The 17103-nt window shown below is 39.2% G+C and overlaps 1 pseudogene; it reads left to right on the forward strand.

The window, feature by feature from the left end:
* Positions 1 to 1289: 1289 nt before the first annotated feature.
* LOC140522071 (putative glycine N-acyltransferase-like protein 1B) lies at positions 1290 to 9932 on the forward strand (annotated as a pseudogene).
* The last annotated feature ends 7171 nt before the right edge of the window (positions 9933 to 17103 follow it).

Genomic DNA, 17103 nt, shown 5'->3' on the forward strand with positions numbered 1-17103 from the left:
GGGAAGCCATGTGGACCGAGAACCAGTTTGTTTGTCAGTCAGGTGGCCTCAACCTTTCTGTATCAAGGATCCCTTTGGACATCTGGTGAAACCTATGGAATCTTTTTCACAATCATGATTTTAAATACACAAAATGAAAAGAAATGCGGAATTTCAAAAGAAACAGTTATATTGAATTAAATTACCAATCTATCTTTTTAAAAAAGTAAACTCACAGACCCCAAGTTAAGAACACCAGAGTTTAACATGAGTCATAATTATATGGCACTGAGGTTTTGGCTTAACAAATGAGGATTCCTTAGTAAATCCTTAGTTCCTAACCCAAAAGAAGAAGGGACAGGATGTAAAAGAAAGGACTAAAGGGAAGATCCCTCAGGCAACTCAGTGAAAGGAGACATATGTGGTCTATTGAGAGGGGTGAAGTTTTCTTCAGACAATATACTATGGGGACTCCTGTTGGTTACAATGCTAAGAAAGGCAGCAAGTGTGGAGATAGTTCCTTTTTCTTCTTGTTCCCATGTAGAAACCATGTATCATGAGAGGATGCTTCTCCTTCCCCTTATTTTAACATAGCTGATGAATGTTCATCTCGACTCTGTGTAAAGGCATCCAAAGAGGGGAAGCCCATCACCTCCAAAGGCAGGACCTTCGATTTTGTGCCATTTGAATGTTTGGACATTTTTCTGATGTGAAGCCTAAATTTACCTCTTTGTAATTTGCACTCATTACTCTTGACCCACTGGAGTCAACCACAACAAACCGTGTCCCTCCTCCACATGACACATCCTTCAAATACCTGAAGACAGCTACCCCTGTACCCCTACCCACTGTCTTCTTTCTCCAGGTTAAGTTTCCTCAGGTCCTTCAACTGATTTTTAGATGGCCTGGACTCAGGGCCCTTCTGCACCCTGGTTGCCCTTTTCTGGACACTCACCAGTTTTCCAACTCAAATCCTGGTGCCCAGAACTGAACCCAAGACTCCAGATAAGGTGTGATTGGGAAAGACAATGGTGTAATGCTCTATCACACACATACACATCCCACCCCCATTTCTGGAAGCTTTATTTCTATTAATGTAGCCACGTTGTCATTACCTTTTCAGCTGCCACATACTGAGATTCCAAACTCCCAGGTGTCATTCAGAACTACTGCTATTTAATCAGGGCTCCTCTTTCCTTTGCTTATGAAGTTGAGTCTTCCTTTGTCTCACCTTCTTGATTCTAGGTCCTTTGTTTTCTTCGGTTCTCTGTTCTGCTGTGTTCTGAGACAGAGGGAGGGGTTTATATAAGATGATTCGATTACATGAGGCCAAGATGCTACAGACTCTGCACCAATCCCTGACCAAAAGCCTCCCAGAGGCGATGAAGGTGAGGCAGAAAGATAGTCATGGGAGACAAAAGGAGAAGTGAAGCTCTACTGTGATTTGGGGCTTCAGAGAAGCTCAGTGTGGAAGCTGGAGAAGGAGGTGGGAGGTCACCTGAGAGGAACTGCATTGGACTGTGATCAGTTCACTACAGTTTTCTGAACTTCCATTTCTTAATTTGTAAAGTAGGTACTCACAGAGTCTATCTCCTAGAATCATTGTTATTGTTCTCCTAGACTCTACCAGGGGTAGAGAACCTAAGGCCTCAAGGCCCCATGTGGATCACTAGATCCTCAAGTGAATGAATCCAAACTTCTGAGGAGGCCATAGGTTCACCAACCCTGCTAGTCTAGATCATGGAGAAAAAGAGAGACAGAGACACAGAGAAAGAGACAAAAACAGAGATAGAGACTCAGAACCAGAAATATAGGTAGAAAGTCAAACAGAAAGAGATGGAGAAACTGACATACAGAAAGAGAGAGAAAACCAAGAAGCAGGAGAGACAAAGACAGAGAGATTGACCTACATACACAGAGACAGACAAACAGACAGACAGAGACAGTGAGACAGAGAGACAAAGACACAGAGACAGAGCAGAGAATTGAGAGTTTATATTCTCAAGGAGCTTATATTCTAATGAGAAAAGACAATGCCTGAAACAGTTGGTAGAAGAAGGTTGTACTTCCACAAACATGAGCTAAAAAAGACTAGAGAATCAGGACTGCAGCCACGAAATGTCTTGAACAGTTCCTGAAATGGTGGTTCTGGGCAGGAACTCACCAATTGGAGGAGGAGCCTTATGGGCAGGGGCATCTTCAGGGTGAGATGATTCATTTATCCATACATTTCCTTAGTAAAGAATCTGAACAGGATGGGAAGGGCTGGGAATGAAGAGACAGAAAAGGAAGAGAGTAGGGGACAAATATAATTTTCTATGATGGTTATGGAGAATTATTGAGGTTTAATGTTATGGCACTGTATGGCAGTTCTAGAACAGTTCGTCCTGGAACTGCCCTACACTTTTCTTCAGCCCTATATTTCTTTTCCATTTCTAGTTATGTCTTTACATTTCTCAACTCATCTGCTTTTGTTTTCTACTTTAGGTATATGGCTCTATTTTTCACATCAATTGTGGAAACCCCTTCAACTTGGAGGCGCTGGTGGGCTCTTGGCCAGACTATGAAACTGTCATTACCTGGCCTCAGAAACAGGTAGGTCCAGTGAGTACTAAAGTATTAGCAAATGGCCTTTAAGGCCAACAGATTTCTATTACTAGAGACCAGCCTTCCTTCTGTCACCTAAGACTCCATAGCGTTGCCTCAGATTTGTAAGACAACTAGATCATCTTAGAAGCTCATCTTCAGATTCACTTTTTATTAATTGTGATGTATTTCACCACCTCTTCTTTCTTAACACACCCAAACTAACCAAATTTCCCACTGCTGTGTCACTGGCTCTTTATTTCTACTACTCCCTAAAGGAGATATTCACAGCTTTTCTTTCCTGCCAATCAATACTCTAGGTCATGGAAACAAATAGAATGGGAGAAAAAAGAGAGACAGGGAGGTTAGAGAAAGAATGAGAGAGATGAAGAGACTGAGACAGAGACAGGCAGAGACAGAGAGAAAGAGATATAAGTTTTCCTACATATTTTAAGGACTCATCCTATATATACCTGGAATACCTCATGAATTCTAAGGAACCACTCATATGAAAATTATATTTTTGCAGGTAGAGTCTACATAATTGTCTAATGTGTTTCCTTTATAGTCAAGTTCAATTTTTAAGGATCATTGTTGTTTACCTGAAGGCTTAAATATTGAGATTTATTTTTAGGGCTTAACACAAAGCCTGGCACATAGTACCTGTTTAATAAGAGTTTATTGGTTGATTGATTGGTGATAACTCTTACGTGAATGAAAGCTCCTATGAGCAAAAAATGTTTCACTGGTACCTGGAATGCTGGTACCTTAGCAACTCATCTGTATCACACTGTGGGGGCTCAGACACATTAAGCCTGTTTACTTTATTTTCTTTCATGTAGATAAAGGCAATAAGGGAAGACTTATTCCACAGTAAAGGAAGATGTTTAAGGAAAGTCAGCTGTTTTACAAAGCCACCTTTTTAGCCCTAAAGTGAGTTCATAAAGGAGAAGTTTTGTGAGGACAGCATCATCTTTGGTGGTTGATAAAGATAAAAGAGAACCCAAGCCTTGGGAGAAGATAATTCTTAGCCTTGTTCTTTAAATTCTTTCTGCAGTCTAGCAGGGGGAAAGAAAAAAATGCTTTTTTCTCTCTTTCTCCTATTCTACTTTGGCAGTGATATCTTAAAGTAAAGCAAGTGCCCCTGTAAGAGACTTTGAAGTCAGTAGAAAACAGATTTAGGGAGCTCCAGTCGGTCACCCACTCAGTAGAAATGCTATTCTCAGGGCAAGAAGCACAAGGATATGATATGAGGAGAAAGAACACTGGTATTCAAAGTCAGAAACAAAGACACAATGTCTCTTCTGGGTCCTGGGAAAAACCAGACATTTAGCAACCTGGTATTCAAATTTGGCCTCAAACACTTACTAGTTGTGTGACCCTGGGCAAAACACTTTACCCTGTTTGCCTCATTTTTCTCATCTGTAAAACAAGGTGGAGAAGGAAATGGAAAATCACTGTAGTATCTTTGCCAAGAAAACCCCAAATGGGATTGAACAAAGAGTTGGAAACAACTAAAAACTACTGAACAACAACCATTTCTACCTGTTCTTTCTGATTCAGTCTTCTGGGGCCAAGGGGAGCAAGTCAGATTCCTCTGCTTCTTCTATAGGACACCCCTTCAAAAACAGTGATTAGACTTTCCTCAAGCCTTTCTTCTACACACTAAATATTTCCAGCTTCTTCAAATGATTCTCAAGTTTATGATATGAAGTTGAGGCCCATCCCCATTCTGTTTGTTAGCTCCAGAATTTTCTTCTCTTTGTATAGAGTCAAAGAATGATCATGGCTTTTGAGCTGGAAGGGGTTTCAGAGACCACATCTTTCATCCTGTCTTGCTAATGAATGCCTGAGCTGGGCTTAGCTGTCCCTTTAAATCCAGGACTCTTCCCACAGGACTACAGGACTTAGTCAGATGTGATTCTTCAGGCCTGAGTACAGCGTGGCCATCCTGTAGGCCATCCTGGAAGGGAACAGGTACTTCCAAGCTAGAAATGCTTCTCATGGATATCTAATGACAGATTGTATATATCTCCCATTAAAAGACCAATCACACTAAGAAATGAGCAAAGGATCATTCTCCAAAACTTTTCAGTTAGCCAATATTTATGCTTCATATATGCCAGGCACTGAGCTAAATGGCTTCTAGTAGCAGCTTTATTTTTTTTTCAGTTTTGGCCTATCAAGGTAGGGCTGTCATTGGTTAGAAGAATGAAGAGCAGAGAAGAAAGTAGAGAAGTTTAGAAATCTTGAAATAAATGGCTTCTTCTGCATATCTCTCTGCTTTGCATCTTAAGACCTTAGATGGAGCAGCTAAGTGGTATGATGGATAGGGAGCTAGAAGTGGAGTCAGAAAAACCTCAGTTTAAATACAGCCACAGTCATTTATTGGTGTGTGAAATTATGTGGTTGACTTCTGCCTCCTTTTTTTCATGTACAAAATGGTGAACTTAATAGGATCTATCCTTCCTCCACTCAATTTTCATCTCCCATGCAGGAGATGATGGATGACAAGGATTGGTACACAAACACTTACTATATCTTCTCCAAGTACCTTCGGAAGTTGCCAGAGATCTTAGAATCTGATAATGTCATCAACTGGAGACAAAGCCTTACAATCCAAGGTAACAGGTTCAAGTGAAAGGAAAATGGTTTCATTTGAGCCTCGCAACAACAAAGTGAGGCAGGCACTGCTAGGATTATAAAGTATTAAGCTTAGGCACAGATTAAGTGATTTTGCCCAGAATTATACAACTAATGAGTTTCAGAAGCGTGATTTGAAACAAAATCTGCCTGAGTCAAAGCCCAGTGTGCCATACTCTGTTTCATGCTCACATTATGCTTACTCTTTGTATGGCATCGTGTTAGGTTTGGACATTACCAAGGTGAATAAAGTATGATGTGTAGCCTGAAGGAATTTACAATGTGGTTGGGATGACAGGATAGAAACATGATGTTTATTATATAAGTAAGAGTAAGATAAGGGAGGTGTGGAGTGCAAGTGCTATTACTATCACTATTTTTGATATAGGTAAATGAGGCTCAAGGACATGAAATTCCCTGGCCATGGCCACACAGTTGATAAGCCATAGATTCAGATTTGAACTTGGACCCATTGACTCCAAGGTTTTTGGCTTTCACATACAGTGCTTCTATCTTGAGAGGATGTCCTGATGTTCAAATGGCATTGAGTTGTAGGAAGAGCCCCAGATTCTGAGCAAGAATGCATGATTTCACCTCCTGGCACCATTTCTTCCTCTCTGTTACTTTGGAATAATCCATTTCCTTTTCTGAAAAATGAGAGGATTGCCACAGAGGATCTTCCAGGTCTCTTCTAGTCCCATCATTCTGTTTATGCTGGTATTGTCCTTGCTTAGGAGAGGTACAAACAATGTTTGACGGGAAGCTGAAGAGTGATCTCTCTTTGTTTATGACTGGGATAAAGGGTTGGTGACCACTTAATGCTGCCTGCACCTGAGGTGGGCACTCAAGACTGAATCAACACATAGATGTGTAGGTAATGAACTCATTTCTGAAAGGAATTTTGTCCCTTGTCCCCTGCCTGCCTTTGCTCAGTTATAGGCAAGAAAAGCTTGACAGTTCTGGGAGACAGTGACTAATCCAGTTTGCTGGACAGGAAAATCAGTGACATAGCCATGGTGATTAAGCTATTCACAGAGATTTTAGAACTGGAAGAGATTTTATCTTTTTTTCTACTTCAAATTTATAACCAGATCAGGAAAATCAATAAAATGGTTAGCACAGTGCAAGGTACAAAGTAAGACCTTAATAAACACTAGTTCCTTTCCCCAACTCTTATTTTACATATAAAGAAACTGAGGCCCAGAAAGTGAAAGGCAGTGAGTCAATGTCCTTTGACATAGAGTTCTAATTTTTTTCCCTACTCTTCACAATCCTTTAGTAAAGAGGCAGTGCCAGGGTACTGGATGCAAAGTCCAGAAGACCTAGGCTCAAATCCCACCTCAGACACTTGCTAAGTCATGAAATTCTCTCATCCTCAGTTTCCTTATCTTCAAAACCATAGACTCTGAAATGTCTTTTAGCCTTGAGTCTCTGAGCTATTGTGGAAGCTCTCTCTGGCATAAATAGTGTGTGGTAGTATACAAATGTAGATAGACTTGAAGTCAGGAAGACTTGAATCCTCAGACTTTTACTGGAAGGGTGAATCTAAGCAAGTCACGTAATATCTCTGGGCTTCAGTTTCTCCCTGTGTAAAATGAGGGGTTTCACTTGATGGCATTTAAAGTCTCTTCCAGAATTAAATTTATGATCCTTTGATGTTCTGTTGAGGTAGCTAAGCTATACATATACTGTCCTTCTTTCTCCAGGTTACCAAAAGGGTCTAAATGCAAAGATAAGAGATGTTGTGGCTTCCAAGTCACTACAGCTGGATTACAGCAAGAGGTTTCTCTACATAACAGATAATGTTCTGAAATCTATCACCTCCAACACTGGCAAGATTATGAGGCCACAGGAAGCAGCCAGTTCAGAAAATGTGAAGTTCAGAAGGTAAGAAATTATCAGTCAGTAATCAACAACTGACAAGTTTTCAGAAAGCACCTACTTGTGATCAGTTCTGTTCTAAGAGTGAGATTAAACACAGAGTAAATCAGGGCTTTTACTCAAGGAGTTTACACTCCATAGTGGAGACAATATACATATACATATACATATTAAACATTTGCATATGTATATATGTTTGTATGTATGTATAAATCCACAAAAATTATACAGTTACATTGGGTAGTAATGAAACAAATGCTAGTAGAAGGGAACATAGGAGAATCAGGAAAGGTGTCACATAGAAAATCATTCTTTACCTGAATTTGAAATGTAACTGGTGGTTGTAAGATGCAAAGATGACCAGAGATTGTATTCCAGACAAGGGAAACACCAATGCAAAGACACAGAGATACTAAAGGGAGGAACATGTAAGCAGAACAGTAAGAGATCCAATTTATCTGCAGGATACAATGTGTTATGGAAAACAGTATGTAATAAACTGGAATATGAGGTTGGAGCTAGGTTATAAAGAAATGAAACAGTTAATATTAGTTCCTAGGAAGAACAGAGGGCCAATGGTGTTTATTGAGATGGAATGTAATATAATCAAGCCTATATTTTATGAAAAAACATTCATGGCTCTGCTGTAAATGAAGCAGAGTGAGAAGACAATCGAGTCAGGGAAATGAAATACTGCAGTAGTTCTAGGTGAGAGATGAGGAAAATTTCCATGTGAGGTCATATGAGTAGAGAGAAGATATGAGATGCAAAAACTCAGAGGGTTAATTGTCTAATATGAGCCTTGTGATGAATAAAGGGAGAGCTGTCAGAAACTTGCCACCCATGATTTTCTAATGACTAGGTCCTCAGATGCTACATGAGAGTAAAAATAATAGTTAGTACTTCGAGATCACTTTATGATTGCAGAGTGACTTACACATGTTATCTCGGTTGACCCTCACAACAACTTTAGGAGCTGGATGCTCTTATTATTGAGGAAACTGAGATAGTCACAGGTTAAGTGACTTGCCCAGGTTTACATAGCTAGGAAGTTATTGAGGCTAGATTTGAGCCCAAATATTCCTAATTCCAGACTCAGCACTCTACTAATTGAACCACAAGCTCCAGAACAAAATGTGATACACATATGAGAAGACAGATATTGTAGTAGATAGAGAGATGGTCTCAAGTCCTGCCCAGGACAAATAATAACTCTGTGATCTTAGGCAAATCATTTAACCTCTCACTGTGCCAATCTCAGTTCAACAAATGTCAACAGCTATTGATAACCAAAGGTCTGGTTCCATGATGTGAGAATTGTGATATGAACGACAGATTGTGGCAAATTAACAACCATGCTTGTCCACAGATCTCTGCGACATGGCAGTGATGCTGGGTTCTTGAATGCTATGCCAAGAAAGACCAAGCTGTGCAAGAGCCCCCGACATAGACAGGTTTTGCGTATGGGTTTAAGAAATAGACTAAACATCATTCTTTGGAAGACCCCATGTAGCTAAGCATGAAAAAGCTCATACCCAGTGTGTTCACCATCAAGTGATGATTTAGGGTGCGGGGGAGATGAGAACAGTAACTCATGAAAAACATATTCAAGGTTGTAAACTTCTTTGGTTGACTCAGCACTTATTGATTAAATTATAAGTCTTTTGCAACATTGAAGTTCTGTATGGAAAAGAAGAATTTTTTTCATTTGACCAATCAGTACTGAGTCATGTGTAATGTAGTTGGCTAGGTACCATAGGTGTGTGTGTATGTGTGTGTGTGTGTGTGTGTGTGTGTTCATTATTTGTTGCTGAAGAAGACCGTGCCATCAGAGAAATAATGATATGACTTGCACTTGACTTTGCTATGAGTAAGGGAGGGCTGTGCAGGTCACCAGCCTCACTTCTCCTCCAGAACCATCTGAATCCAGTGACCAGATATTCATCAGGTTGACTGGAGATGACCCAGGATGAGGCAGTTGGGGTTAAGTGACTTGCCCAAGGTCGCACAGCTCATGTTAAGTGTCTGAGGTGAGATTTCAACTCAGGTCCTCTTGACTCCTGCATTGGTGCTTTATCCACTACACCACCTAGCTGCCCCAAGGTACCATGGGAGATACAAAGGTAAAGATGAGATTACTTTCATTTCAATTATGCTGACAGAAAACAAATTCAAATTCAAAAGCAAGTTGTTGAAAAAATTTAGGAAAAGTTTATTTCCAAATTGGGGGACCAAAAGACGCTTTCTGAATGAGATGTCACTTGAAATGGTCTTTGAAGGATATAAGCCATCACCAGGTGGAGACAGGTATGAAGGGTATCTTGGAGGTAATTTTTAGGGAGAATACAACTTAGGGAATATGAGGAACAAAGCTAAAAATGGGAAGGTGCAGGACCTCTTTGGGAAATAAACAAGCAATTAAGCAATGTTTGCCTTTGCAGTGAAAATCACAACTTCAAACCTTGCCTGTTAGGTGTTTCCCATGCTGAACTGGTGAATAGCAACTGGAAATTTGGACAGAATGAGAGGAGCCTGAGATTTATCAGACTCTGCCTCCAAAACCTCCCTGGATACTGTGTGCTGAATATAGAAGGGATCCCCGTTTGTTGGTCTATAATGGAAAAAAGTAGTGAATTAGTTATGAGCTATACCCTGCCTGAGCATCGAAACAGGGCCTTTGCAAGGCAGGGGATAATTGCTTATATGGATTATCTGCAGAAGCATAATATTGTCATTTTATGCCCGTGTGGAGGAGATGAATGTGCTGGTCAACAAAATGGCAGTCACTTGGTTTCCATGTTATTGATTGTGGGTGGCATGAATGGAAATGTACTCCAGCTTAACTTCCTTAACTGCCAATTTTCTGACTCAACTGACCTAATTCCTAAACTCTATGCTTAACTGTTCAGTGCCCAGGGGAGACATCATACATCAGTGTCAACTAACTATTATTTGTAGTTGCATCATTTATTCCCTCTCAATATTACAGTAGAAGACAATCGTTGTACAAATGCTAGTCTTAGAATCAGAAAGGTTTGGGTTCAATTCTCACTTGTTTCTAATAAGATGGGTGACTCTAGGCAAGACATTTCATTCTTCCTGGGTCCCAGTTCCTACAGCTATAAAATAAAGAATTTTGACTAGTTAACTGACAAAGCTTCTTCTAGCTCTCACATTCTATGCAAACAAAGGTTTATGTTTGTAGTGTGGAATAAGTGTCAGGAGGTGGAGGCAGCTGGCTAACTTGTTGTATTCCCATAGTCACATTCCCTAAATGACTGTCCAAAAAGTCATAATTCTAAGCTGGATGATCTCTTAAATATCTTCTATATCAACCCTGGGATGCAAGAAACAGAGTTCTATGCATGTAACAAAAAGCACGTCTCTTCTGATTAAAGAGGCTGACATTTTGGGATTCTAATATCATTTTATACTCTATTGCTTCCAGTAAATATTATTTTTAATTACTTTTTCCTTTAGGAACAGTTAAGCACTGCAGTGGATAGAGTGCCAAGTCTGGAGTCAGAAAAACTCTTCTTTCTGAGTTCAAATCTGGCTTCAGACACTTGCTAGCTGGGTGAACCTGGGCAAGTCACTTTTTGCCTCAGTTGCCTTACCTGCAAAATAAGCTGGAGAAGGAAAAGGCAAACCACTCCAGTGTCTTAGCTAATGGGGTCTCAAAGTGCTGGATACAACTGGAACATCTGAATGACAACAACCCATTGTTCAATTTGTCAGGGAATACAGGAAGTTTATTGACATTTTGACAGCATGACCACTCATTATTTAAAAGACAAAGTAGCTTAAAGAGGAGATTTCTATTGCTTCTTACTTATCCAGGTGCGCCCATCAGGGTGCAGATTCTGCTCAAAATGGGACTTCCTAAAGGAGCCAGATCAGAGTTTTTTCATAGTCAAGATGTTCGACTGGTAAGATGTCCTTCAGAATTGTCAGGGCTGTGTCATCCTTCCTTTAGCTCATGGCACAAAATTCTAGGGTCTGAATGAAGTACCAGAAAAGTTCCTAAGCTCCCTTTTTGAGGCAAACACTGGCTTTCCTTGTCACTTCCATGAGAGAGTACATTGCTCCCCCATATGGAAAATAAAAGTATCAGACTCTGAAAAGTTCAGGGCAGGATGTCAACTTTGCATTCTGATGGTATGGTAGCTAAAGGGTTAGGACTGACTTTGAATGAGTAACAGAATGGTAGCACTTGGAGTTTCTGTCAGAAAATGCACCTGTGACAGGATTTTCTCAAGACAGATGATACACGGGGGAGAGTCAGGACTCAACCTATATTTTTATATTTGGATAAGTGAGAACTTTTAAAAATAAAATATCTCCGGATTATCCAGCTTATACAAACGTCTTAATATACTACAGAAATGCATTCACTGTGCTGAAAACCTTCATATTTTTTAACTTGGAAATACCGGATTCTAGGGGTGGGAAGGAGCCCTAGAGATCATCCAGTCCAACACCCTTATTTTACAGAGGAACTGGGCTGAAAGTGAGGAATTGACTTATTCAAAACACCTAAATTAAAAAGAGAAAAAGCCACAGTTCAAATCTAAATCTTCTAACTATGAGGGTGTGGGGGTGAGACTTTGTTCACTATGGAACACTATTTCAATTTAAAAAAAAATATTTCCTTGTCCTTTGAACGTAGTAGAAAAAAATATTTCCATTCTTTGCCATGCAACCACCCTTATATAAAGACACATATAACAAATTCTTTTAATTAAATGCCAGGAGGAGGCTTGTCTTTCCCTATGCAATATCACAGTTTTATTTTTGAATAAATCATGCACTCTATCATCAAAGTTGTTCCCATTTTTACCTTAGCTTCCAGGATATGTACAACCCAAGTTAGGACCCAATGACAGTAATGAACTCATCTAAATTTCTGTAATAAATATTTCCCTACTCCTTTTAATTGATCATATTCTGTTTATGTTACCATGTATAATCTTTTATTTAATTTTGTAGCTCATCTTTGTTTAGATACATTATAACACCTATCTCTCTTCTGTAGTACTATTACAAGTCACTTCAAAGCCTTAACTCTATGACTTTTTTCTTATGAATTGTATTAACTAATGTATTCTAGCATACATATAAGAGATATTCATGTGATGTTGAAATTTAAAGGATAAAAATGGTGTTTTGGATTTCAACAACAAATCACAATCACTACTTAATCATTTGATCATTTGCCTTTCCACCTATGGAAAAAAATATATTAATGCTTCACACTGGGAGGTAATTGTTGTTTTTTCTTCATCTAATATTCATTTATGGTATTGTAACAAGGACCATCCTATCTAGTCACTTGTGAGGGACTTTTTATTGTGTCCAATATTTCAATTTTCCTCTAGTGGCTCACTCTCTACCATTGAGTTGGTGCAATATCCCTTCCATCAATAGCTCAGTAAGATGAACTAAGAGAATCTGAGCCTTTGGAAGGATTCTCATCTAGTTCAAAAAACAGCTAGCTAAACAAGAATCCTTTCTAAAACAGATCCAGTAACTGATCCTCAAAACTTTGCTTGACTATTCTAATGACAGGATTGAGGACTGCACAAAACTAGAGGGTATTATTCTGTTTACCAAGCAGCGTCACTTCATAATTGGCATGTCTCTGATCTAAAAAATGCTTGAGTTTGGGTCTCAGCTTCATGGGGGCACTCTAAAATAAATCATAAGCTTTTTCTACCAAAAGGACAGTGGTAGCAATTGCCTGGAGGTAGGGCAATTCTCCAGCTTCCACAGAACCAAGCAGAGCTGAAAAATAAGCTACTGGGCTTGATCCACGTCTGAATAGCTGGGAAAGGAAGCTACATCCCCTTTTGTGTACAAAAAGAGAGAAACATTTATTGTACTCTGGGAGTCCCATGGCTGGCAGTAACAAATATCATTATATGAGGACTGAGAGGGTATCAAGGTGTTGATGACCAAGCTGCAAAGGTTCTGGAACAGTCTTTGGTCAGAGATACTAAGGGCTTGGTAATCTCACTGAATGAAGGAATCTGCTGTATGTAGTATCCAGGAACATCCAATGTTCTCTCCCTTATACCGTGATAGGAAGAATAGCCCAGAGGGTCGTGCTGGGGTAGGGAACCTACAGACTTAAGGTGGCCATCCAACTCCTCAGTGCAGTCCTTTCACTGAATCCAAACTTCACAGAATGAATTCCCTTAATAAAATAATTTGCTTTGTATTACTTGAACTCAGTCAAAAGGACACACTAAAGGACCCTGAAGGCCACAACTGGCCTTGAGGTCACAAGTTCTCCACCCATAGTGTAGGTGCTTTACACCCCCAAATAAAAAAAAAACTGTATTTACTGGAAAGTGAATGTTGGATACTAAAGGAAATATTCATATGAAATATATTGATTTATGGTATATGATAAAGAAGGCCATGCTTAAAGACATCACACAGAATCAATATCACTCTTTCCTCTCTGAAGTATAATCTACTGTTCTGTGTGAATATTTGCCCAAGTATTACACAAATAGTATCTTCACACCTTGCAAATTGTATATTAGTCTTGTCATAAGTTGAACAGTTCCTCTTCCATTATGAATTGTTGCCATCTTCAAATCTCCTGTTTCTATATTGTCTGTAAGGAAGACATTGTCTTAGGGCACGTTGGCCAACAGGAAAAGTCCATGGACAACCAGGATTTAACTGGTTTTTCTGTTATATGCAGTTTCTATCTCCATGTGAATAGCAAGCAGAAAGCTGAATGCCTTCAGATTTAACTTCTGGTAAATCTGTTAAACTTCATCCTTGATCCCCAATGCTAAGGTAGAACAAACCTGGATGGCACTCTGCACTGCCTGCCAGTGTCCTCAGATTCAGTGCATTTTGAATCCTGACCAACATTACTTTGACATTGACTATTCCCTGAATATCTCTTGTTGGATACAAACCACAGATGAGAAATTTGGGTGTCTGATTCCTTGACACTTCATTTTCATTCCTCTTCATTTGATAATCCAAGTACTTTTTTCACAAAGAGCAGGGAATTGGAGGTATCCTCTGCATAGGACTTCCACTACTTCATATTGCTATCTTGTAGATTAGTGAATTTCCTAGTGTTTCAGTTCCCTAATGTGGTTTAATTGACCAACAATACTTGCTATTATTACCAAGAATATAATAGAATTCTATGTCCCAACTGGAGTTTCTGGCAGTGAACATGAATACTGAGACTGTTTATTCTCACCTCTTTTTCCCAAAGATCTCTCAACTTCTCTGAGTTGTGTGACATATTCATTTAGATTACCCATTCTTTCATTCTATGACATTTAAAGTCACAGTCTAATGGGAAGCTAATCTTGTTCTCACGTGTCCTCAAATGTGCATATTATAATAATAGTTAACAATCCTGTAACACTTTAAGTTTTGCAAAAGACTTTTAATACATTAATTCATGTGATTCTAATAATAACCCAGAATCACAGGTTGCTCTAATTATTCCTATTTTACGAAAGGAATACCTGAGATTCTGAGAGGCTGTGAACTGCTTAGGCTAATACAGTTAACCAATTTCCAAGGTATGATTTAAACCCTGATCTTCCTGACTAGACTGCTGAAGTATAGCACTCTAGCCACTATTACATACTATCTCTCAAAACTTCTGGCATTATTCGTTGTTGTATTGTAATGATTCTATGAGAAATGTCATGTATTACACATATACTCTTACTAGTGTCCCCAGTCTAGTTATCCAGCATCCATTAAAGCCGACTGAATAGGGGACTGCTTTATGTGTACTAACATAGATTTACATTTCTTCATTCCTGGCCAGTCAAATGTTTCTCTGAGAAATGTGCTCTCAAATTGTCTACCCTTCTCAGTGATCATGACTGAGAAGACATCCCCTGAGAAATTCTCCTGCCACAACACCCTGGCCAGTGGTTGGTCACAGTGATTCTGTCATGGGACGTGACTGTACACAGTCCATGGCTATGAAAGGTTGGCTCAGGTTCTGATGATCTCCTTACAACAATGGAAACTGGAGCAAAACTCACTCTTTATTTTTATTATTGGAGATTCTGCCTGGACTCCCTATCTGCCATGAAGCCTAGATTATTGGCTTCTTTTGGCCATTATCTTATGACACCTGGCAAACCACGTCCACTAATTAACCATACATGCTAGTTCTATAGAAAGAAGTATTTCATACACTCTATAAGGACTTTTTGAGCTCAGCAATGGATATGATCATGTTGTATATATTGAACCACAAACATTTGGGGAACAGGAAAATCTTTAATTCTACAACATGCATGCATATAAATAATGAAATTAATATAGTTTTTTTTCCTCATCAGCTGGTGAGAATAGCTCTTACTGCCAATATATAGCCCAGAAAATGAAGCTACGTCTATATTATAAGAATCTTCAAAAATGAATGCCAAGTATAGAAAGCCCACAAATATTTCTACAAAGAGTATTACAATGAATGGCAATCAAGACTAGTCCTAAATCCTGTAGGAGTGTCTGCAGTGAAAGTGAGGTGTGACCATCTACTCAATTCCTCACAAAATCATGTTGGTGGCCTCTGTCAACTTCTGATTGGTAGGCTCCAGAGAGCCTGCATGATGGTCTTTAGATACCTTATGCAGAATCTCCTACTTATATTAGAATGTAAGATCCTTGTAAGTAGAATTGTTTCATTCTGTAGGCACAATTCCTGGTACAGAGTAAATACTTATTAAGTGGCTATTGGCTCTGCATAGGCTTTACTCTTAAGTCACTAAATTGGACACAGGAGATACAGGCAAGGGTCTGAGATATTCCCAGTCCTTCTCAGTGACCAAATCTAATAATATTAGATATATCTAGAGTATACTTACCCAGACAACCACTGGTGGAGAGTATAAACGGAATTAAACCTGCTTCCAGTTACCTCACTGAATTGTTGAAAGAATGCCAGATATGGAGTCAAAAGAACTAGATTCGAATTCTGGTTTTCCAATTTACTGTGGCTAGGACCTTGGGTGAGTTAATTTACTTTTCTGGATCTCAGGATCCTCATTTGTAAAAATATGAGTCTAGAAAAGGCAACAAATGTGTAATAGAGAACATATCTACCATAGACACCTCTGTTGACAATGATAAAAGTTGATGTCAGAAACAATTTGATTACCTTAGCTGTGGTATCCCACTCAAGTAAATTGTATTCTATTCACCAATAAAAAAAAATATGCAAGATACTTAATATACAGCAATAAAAATAATCAGTCCTCACCTTCAAGAAACTTTTCCCTGTGAGAAATAGTATGTTCTACCCAACTTGAGAAGGATATAGGAAGAAAGAGAGAGAAAGAGATATATAGAGAAACAGAGAATATCTAGAAGAGACAGGAAAGAGGAAATATCCAAGACAGGAGCCAGACAAGGGAAAAGGAAGAACTCAGGACAGTGATCCTTGATTTCCTTAGCCAAGTAGGAGACAAGATCCAGTGCTGTGAGGGGAGCAGAGAGGATGAAAAGAGTGGAGAACCTAAGAGAATAGTAAAGAGGAGCGGAAGGAGAAACTTTCAAACACCTGCTAGGCGCAGCGTGATGCTGTCAAAAAGAGGAAAATAAAATAGTTTCCTGACATTTTGTTGCTAGATAAACTTGTGGACAACACATTCCACACAGTTGTACACCTTTGCTTAAGCATCATGGAAACAAAAGTGGGAAATATAGTGGGAACCTTTGACTGGAGTAAGCAAGATAGGAGACGACAAGAGGTCAACGGACTTAAGGAAACCATGTCGAGTTGGGGAAAAAAGATGCAATGGAAAGAAAGTAAAAACAAAGCAGGCATGATAAGCTGGGAAAGCAGGGAGAGATGAAACTGCTATGAGGATAAAGAATGAGTTAAGGAGTACTGTGACAAAGGGAGAGAAGGAAGGGCAGGTAACTGTGAGGAGTAAATTTTAGACTCAGATCAAAGAGTTGGCAGTTATGAGTCCTAAAATTGTAAGAGGATGGAAAGAGTGAAAGAAA

This window comes from Notamacropus eugenii, chromosome 2 (genome assembly GCF_028372415.1).
Source record: "Notamacropus eugenii isolate mMacEug1 chromosome 2, mMacEug1.pri_v2, whole genome shotgun sequence".
In the NCBI taxonomy this organism is placed as follows: domain Eukaryota; kingdom Metazoa; phylum Chordata; class Mammalia; order Diprotodontia; family Macropodidae; genus Notamacropus; species Notamacropus eugenii.